The sequence below is a fragment of the Ixodes scapularis genome, unplaced genomic scaffold (assembly GCF_016920785.2).
Source record: "Ixodes scapularis isolate PalLabHiFi unplaced genomic scaffold, ASM1692078v2 PGA_scaffold3__209_contigs__length_174095766, whole genome shotgun sequence".
Lineage (NCBI taxonomy): Eukaryota > Metazoa > Arthropoda > Arachnida > Ixodida > Ixodidae > Ixodes > Ixodes scapularis.
In genome coordinates, this window is record NW_024609868.1 from 137168228 (window position 1) to 137176024 (window position 7797).

The 7797-nt window shown below is 45.7% G+C and overlaps 1 pseudogene; it reads right to left on the reverse strand.

The window, feature by feature from the left end:
- Positions 1–1120: 1120 nt before the first annotated feature.
- Positions 1121–6529, reverse strand: LOC115314255 (annotated as a pseudogene).
- Positions 6530–7797: the final 1268 nt, after the last annotated feature.

Sequence of the window (7797 nt, forward strand, 5' to 3'; positions counted from 1 at the left end):
TGTCCTCGAAGAGATCCTCCGGGAGCACCCCGAAGCCACCTTCTTTGTCCGCCATCAGATGCTTGAGGTTGTGATCCTCGAAGAAGGAAATCACGGGACCAGTGCTGAATGGCCCCTGGTGTACCCCTGGCTTGCGTCCCCGTGTGTTGACCACTTCTGAAATGTACCTATTGTTTTCATCAGGTAGAGTTCTCTCTGCGAGGGAACGTGCGAAGCTCAGCTTCGCGATGGGGTTGAGACGATGGGGTAGGTAGTACTTTGGTCCAAGTTCGAGCACTTCCGTCACCTCTTTTGGTGCCGACGAGTCACCCAGATATATTCTTATCTAGATGGGACAGATGAGTCCATGTAGGACAACACGCGGGATTGGGGACGGGGATGTATTGGCCTGCCGGGATACTGATCCCGGCCAGTAGAGGAAACGCTACAAGGGGCGACATCAGGCCGGACCCAACACTGGAATCCAGCCAGTACCGGGAACTTGTTGGCACACGGGACTTCCGGAATACGGAGATGTTCTCAGCGAGCTCCCGACACAAATGCCCGGCATGGAACCAGTGGTACGGTAGAAGACCATCAGTGTGCCAGCCGCCTTTTTTCGGGTCAAGGCCAGTCCGATTGCAGATTAGTGTCAGCGTAATTGCGGGTCAGTGCCAGCACAATCGCGGATCAACGCCAGCGTATTTGCCATTCAGCGTACCCAGCCTAGAACCATTACTATGCTAGCTATGTCAGGCTTTGATGCCCAAGTATAATATTCTACTGCGTTAAAAGTTTGAAGAGTTAGCTTCTCTGTGTATCAAATTCACTTAAATATGGAAATGCTAAATGTTTTCAGCCAGAACTGTTTTATGGTCTTTCAGATACTTTATAGGTGCTAGCTGACCGTTTGTAATACGTTTTTCGGACTTGAACCGAAACAGGTCACTTTAGTATTTGCCTAACTTTAAGAAAAAATTCTGTGTGAATAATTGACTTTCTTCTTGTATAAAGTACACTCATGGCAGTTATGGTTACTTGTTGAGTCAACATGCCCCATTCATCTGTCACCGAGATGCGTAGGGGGGAGCAGTACAAGGAAACATACATCACTTTGTCACCATGACGTTGTCCTTTATTGTTAGTCGCCCATAGCAACTAGCTGCTCAGCCAAAGCTTGTCCCTCATCTTTAGAGATTGTTGGAGACACCAGGGGAGTCTTTCTAACTCTATTAGCCCTACCCCCCCCCCCCCCGCCCCTCCCCATCGGATGCATCCGACAAGAAGCGGCTTTTCTCCACCGCCTCGAGGCTGCACCCTGTATTGCGACTTTGTATGACATCTGTAAAGAGAATTGTCAGATCACAGGTCAGTTGAGGGATAAGGGAAGCCAATATCTTGAATACTAGCTGCACATAAGGTGCTGTTTACGAACTGCAGTTTGTGAGTGTTTCCATGGTGTAAATAGAAGGACCCTCACCAGCCTGCAGCTCAAAGGTGACAGAAGGAGCACCACAGAAGTGGAGATTCTTGGTTTGGCTACCACGGTAAGGTGCCGATTCCATGGAGGCATATGGCTCTTTTGTGCAACATTCTATTAAACAGAAACGCGGGGGGGGGGGGGGGGGGGGTTGCAGAGAGGAGTGGCTTAGAAGAAAGCAAAACTTCCCTGACACCCTACAGACCAGGGCATCTAAATGCTTTTCATTAGATTTTCAACGCGGAAACTGAGAATGCATGACCGACAAGACGTTTTTTTTTTAGTTACTTCAAAGTGCTGCTTTTGAGTATGAAGGTTCCGAGAATGCCAACACTGGAGTTATTGATAATACAAAATGCAAGGCGAATTAATCCGTCAATTTAACTGTCATCATATTTCAAAGTTCTTGCTTGTCTGTTGTGCTCCAATAGAGATCCAGTGCTGTCCTCCACTAGAAATAAAGAGGTCCCTAGTACCACACCAGTACCAGGTGGCTTTGTTCGGTCGCGCACATGTCACCTAGCTGTGTTCGGAGATTTTATTTGTCCTTTGTTCCTCGTGCTCCCCTTTCCCAGGGATTATAATTTTTTTATTCTTGTGCAGCTCGCTTGCATATATGCATTATCATTAAAATCATCAATTAAATTGCTAGTAATGAATATGCATAATCTATCACCACCTTTCACTTCGTGGTGTCCTTGTATCTCGATTTTTTTTCGGTAGCTTAGGAGGGAAAACCGCTACTGGACTTGTTTCGAGAGCAGGCGCCCAACCATCTCTCTTGCGTTTTGCAGCGTCTTCACGTCTCATAGAGACAGCAGCTGCTCCTTCTGCACACACAAAATGTGTTTGGTCTCAACATGTTAATAAAGTTATTGACACGCAGACACAACGGTATGAATATGTCTTAGCTACCAGGATGTGCATGCGCAGGTAAATGCAGCAAATCCACATTACACGAATAAACATTTTACATACTTACTGAAGAGGGAAAAAAAATATTTGATTATATGGTAATTGTACCTCTGCTAAAGCAAACAAGAAAAATTAAAACATTTCCCTGGATACAACCACTAAATATAATTCGTCGGTCATATGCGTTGCGTCGTTGTTTAAATCCTGCAATATTTTAGATGGATCATATTTACTCAATGTCTCGTCAGCATCTGCCCAGCAATTCTAATAATATATGTGGCTTTCAAAGAAGTGCATTTAAGATCCTACACATCATGATTTTTTTAAAATATATGTCTGCCGGATAGTCACCCCGCGCATTCCTCGCCCATATATTTTTTTTTCTACTTTACATAGACTTGAATAGAAAAAGGCATAATAAAGGAGGACTTCACCTTAGCCGTCTTAATAGTTGCTCAACATGGCGCGACAGCAGCACAGTGTGAGTTGTTTTGTTCACATAATTTTGTTTCGTGCTCTTTCAGTTATGGCACAGGTCAATTGAAGCCCGTCGCATGTAGTGATCCAACTTCCTCAGCTCAAGCCCATCACATGTAATAATCTCTTGTGTGACTGCGGTACACTATGCATGAAGAGACAGCTACGCATGCACTCACACCCCTGAATGAAGTGCCAGATGCAATGATAATTATTCTTTGACCTTGCAAACTTTGTTTGCTGTCATAGGACGGCCTTCGGTTAGGATACGTCAACACTTCAATTTGGATATGCACTACTTATGTAAAGTAAACATTGTAGCGGTGAAAATGTATGCGGCAACCATTTACAAATTTGTTTGGGCATACACTTATAACGATGGGCACGCCCAGAAACCTTTTGGAGAAGGCTGAAAGGTGTAACTTCACTTCTGCAGCAGATGCGAAAACACAAATGATTATATCGCCTTAAGTATATACATATCTTGATTATAGCCTCAAGTGAGAACAGCGATAGGACCAAACGAAGGAAAATATTTACAACAGCATCTTCCTCTGCCAAGAAAGCGTTAAACAAAAAGCTCGCAGGCGGGCTCGTGTGTGCTCCGCACACAGACCCACAGCGAGAGTTGTTGCACGTGCGGAGTTTAATCTTGAAGGATAAAACGGGCAGAGGTGCCATTGGAATACAATATGTTTAATGATTATTTGCAGGCCAAAATTTTGTAAGTACCCAAAGCAAATGTACCGGGCAATTTCCTTTGAAGCAATATGAAAAAGCGGCAGCTGAAAAAGGCCAAAGTGCGGTTCAATGAAAATGAACATGAAGGCGACTAGTCTACACTGCCTTCGGGTGGAGAAAGCTGTTTAAAATGTAGCGACGCACAGGGCACCTAATTTTGGCGGCCACCGTCCACCATTTTCTTCCTACAGTGACCTCTATGAAAGGCAGTTTGACAATTGCAGGAAGTACGCAGGCCACTAAAGCTGACTTGCAAAACCTGCAATTGGCGTTACACGACCTTGACACAAGTCGATCGCAGGGTTCAGGATAAGAATGTCTCCTAGAATAGCCTTCTATCGTGCAATGGCTGTGCGTGCACTCTGCCGTTGTCAATAACAGAAGGAACGTGATGACGGCGGGGCATCTTGCTCATTTCTAATCTGCCACCGACTGCACTTGAAACACACAGCTTGAGTGGGCATTTGTTTGAAATATTACGGTAAAAGTTTTCAGTCAACATTTCAACCGATTTGCATATCTTCAGAAAACCCAAGCCAAACCACAAAGTTCGAATTGCAGCCTTATACCATTCAATACCGTGAAAAAGAGGACACAAATATCAGCAGTGTCCTGTCGGCGGGGTTCTTAACCGCGCGAATGCAGCAAGAGACTGCTCCATGTTGCACATGGGCATAAGGAACAACTCGGGTGGTTCGGGCCGGGTCATTATTTGGGCTGTCGCTTGTTCCATGGGCCTCCCCTGCTGTCTGTATTGCTTTAAAGACACCACGTGCCGGAGCACCTGCCCCACAGAGACTTGCATTTCTCTCATCTGCTGCTGCAGCTGCTCATTTTAAATTCATGGATCAAGCACAACCTTGAGCAGCTGAGCCTCGAAGTCTGAAAGATAAGCGAAGCATACGAAAGCATTTGCCATTTTCCTGACGAACATTATGCACTGATGGTGGGGAGAAACTTGTTCTGAAACATGGGTTTCAATTAGTTTCAGAAGAGAGGTGTTTTGGATAGGTTTGGATAGATTTGAAATGGTTGCCAGACACAGTAAGTGTGTAAGTGCGTCTTAATATATTGTAAAAAATGTAATAGACGTTTTAAACTGCAAAGAATATTCAAAAGTATAATAGAAATGGTTGTTTGAGTAAAAAAAAGCTTTCTCAAAGGGATACACCGTCAGAATTTACCGAATTTACGGCCAAAAAACGGTGTTTTCGGAACTACACAGTTTTGGCATGTATGGTGAATAATTAACGTTCCCAGAAAGTTTTGTGATGGGTATTAACAAAGACAGCAAAAAAAAAAAAATTGATTCGTCGCCGACGCTCGCGAGACGCGCTGCGCTTGGTTGAGCGGAAGAGAGCCGCAATGAGCAACTGTTTCAAAATCCGATCGCTCCGTGGCTACACGGCCCAAAAGCCTGGATGGCTGCCGCCATTTGGGAAACGTCTGGGATAGCTTTCCTTTTTTTTTAATTGTTTGAGAATGGGAAAGAACACCATTAAGAACACTTGTTCCGGGATAAAAAAACGCAACCCGGGCTGCAGATGGCTGCTCTGTGGTCATTTGATACCTTGTGCCTAGGCTTACGACGCTTCAGAGCACATTTCTTCGCTGTTATGCGCGCTTAACTCTATTTTTTTTCTCATCTCCCTAGCCCATTTTCATTAGAAAATGCCAATAAATAAAGTTCCTTCTCGTGAAAGCTTTGGTAAACGCTCTCGTTTTACGAAACTAAGCAGTCGAGTTTCTTTGAAGGGGCACTAAGAGGATTCTGCAATCTCCTGTTCATTGCCGCAACTGATTCTAGAGGCCCTAAGCCCCCTAAAATTTCAAAAATGAATATCGCTTGACGCCAATTTTTTTACTAAAAACGTGATGAAATTCGGGACACACCATGTTCTTAGCCGATTATTCTGCTTAGGAAAGGCAGGGCATACCCCAAAAGCGGTGTTAGTGCGGTGACGATGGGCGCTCGTCGGAAAATCGCAAATTGCCTCTCCCGGAGAGGCGACCTGCTAGTGGCCGACGAGCGCCCATCGTCACTGTGCTGGCACCACAGGTGTGCTCTCCACATTTTGGAAACTGATCTTTTACGAATGCCGTGCGTCGTGCTAGGACATCGAAACCTGAGACGCGAAGAAAACCTGCTACGGCTTTGGTGGTTGTGAATGGTGATCTGCTGTTTTGGGGCTCCTAGTACTAGGACGGCCGTCCTGTCTCTGCATTGTCGGCTGCGATTCTCGACACGATGCACTCATTCCGTGTCAATGAGCTGGCCAGAAAATCTCGCGGGTTAATGCAGCAGAGGCCGAGTTCAAGGAAAACTTTTACACGCTACAATAAATCTCCAATTTTCTATTTTTTTTCGGGCTGTTCGGAGGATTGTTCGTGCGTACAGGCAGTACAAGTTTGAAATTTCGTGCAGACATTTCTTGCAACTATAAACTCGGAATATATCTGTGTTTATATATTTCGAGGGAGGAGCAGCAAGAGCATTCAGTTTTGAGCGAGGTAAAAGAAATGCGGGCCCCCAGCCGCTGCTCTAGCCTCTAAACAATGCTAGTGTGCAGAATCTGCGTCGCGGGTGGTCGCAACGTGCTGCATGTCATGTGTCTCGTTTCGCAGTTTCTCGCGCGCCATGTACCCTGCAGTGAGCGTGATATCGCTTCAGTCTTGGTCCTTATATGTCTACAGCTTTAATGATATAAAATAAACATCCCTCTCCAAAGGCACTAACCGGAAAGGAATGGTAGGGAGTATCCCTACATTTTCGTCTCGGTACCCTCAAAATACTCAGCAACGTGGTTACAAGACCTTACTGCGTTAAAAAGCGCGCATCTAATATTGTGATTACTTACGAGTGGCAGAGTCCTTTGGCAGCCCTGTCGACTCTCAGATTCCGCCTGTCTGCAATGGCCCGTCCTCGTCTGTAAACATATATATTAAATCATGAACAGCTTATATAATAAAACTGGCGAACCAGTGGTAAAGATTATACAATTATCTGCTAGATGCTGTGTACAAAACAAAAGTGTTTGCTCTGTTTTCACGTGCAAACAATGTACTCTTCACATGTGAGGTCTGCATGAGATAAGCGCAGGGTGCAAAGCTGTCAGTCACCCACCAAATTTCAGTTGATGGGACCTGAGGAAACGAAATCATTTGAAAAGCTACCTCCTATTAGTCTTGTTTCCCTACTTAAGGATAATTTTTGATATTCATGAAACAATGAGTTTATACTCAGCATCCTCTGAAAGGCCCACTCGCCAAATATTACGACTCAAACGAGTCAACAAACTTTGAGCGGCCCCACGTTGACAAAATATGATCAATCAAGGAGGCAAGGAGCTGCGCAGTCAATGCCAGTGTGTTTGTACAGCCAACACAGCAAAACGTCGCAAACGTGCAGAGTTGTTTTGTTGAATTTTTACTTTTCAAAGTGCTGCCGCGGTTGGCGCGCGAGGACAACAGAAAAAGGGAGTGTGCAAGGGAGGAGAAGGTGTCCTCATGATCAGGTGTCCACGTGATCCGGAACACGCATGAGCTACTGAGCCTGTCAATGCTCTTCCCATGAGCGAACGTTTGCCATATTGTCGGTTTTATGTACCATGCTACATTCTCATCGCAACATTTTTACGTTTACTCTACTAAAATGTACCTTTCACTCACACTCAGCAAACATTGGTTAGGCAAACTTTGCCCCTTTCCAAGTTGAACGCTGCAGCAGTGGTAGTGCAGGCGTCGTCGGTGTGACAGGGACAGCGGATACGACGGAGCTTGCTTGCACCGTCGTCAAGTGGTTGATGTAGCTCTTCGTGCCGCATGGTTTGACTAGCTGGCAAAGACACAGGACCAGGGTGTAAGATAGACAGGTGGGGAAACGGCCCATAGAAGCCTACCGCAGCGCCGTGACCGGATTGTGTACTCGTCTGCTTGCGGGTACCCCCGATTTGCGACAGATGGCGCAGCAGCAAGAAAAAAAATCGGAATCGGATTTGCGTGGAACTCTGTGGGAGAGTGCGCAAAATAAACCAAGAGCACGACAGTCCTCCATTGAAAATCCACGAGAAACCATCTCCGTCAGTTAAGCCGGTCGCCACCGGTCACCCACCCGGAGTGAGAGTTCGCGGTGCTCCACATAGATGGCGCCACAGAAAAAGAGAAAACCGAGGGGGTACACAATCCGGTCGCTCATTTGGTTCTCG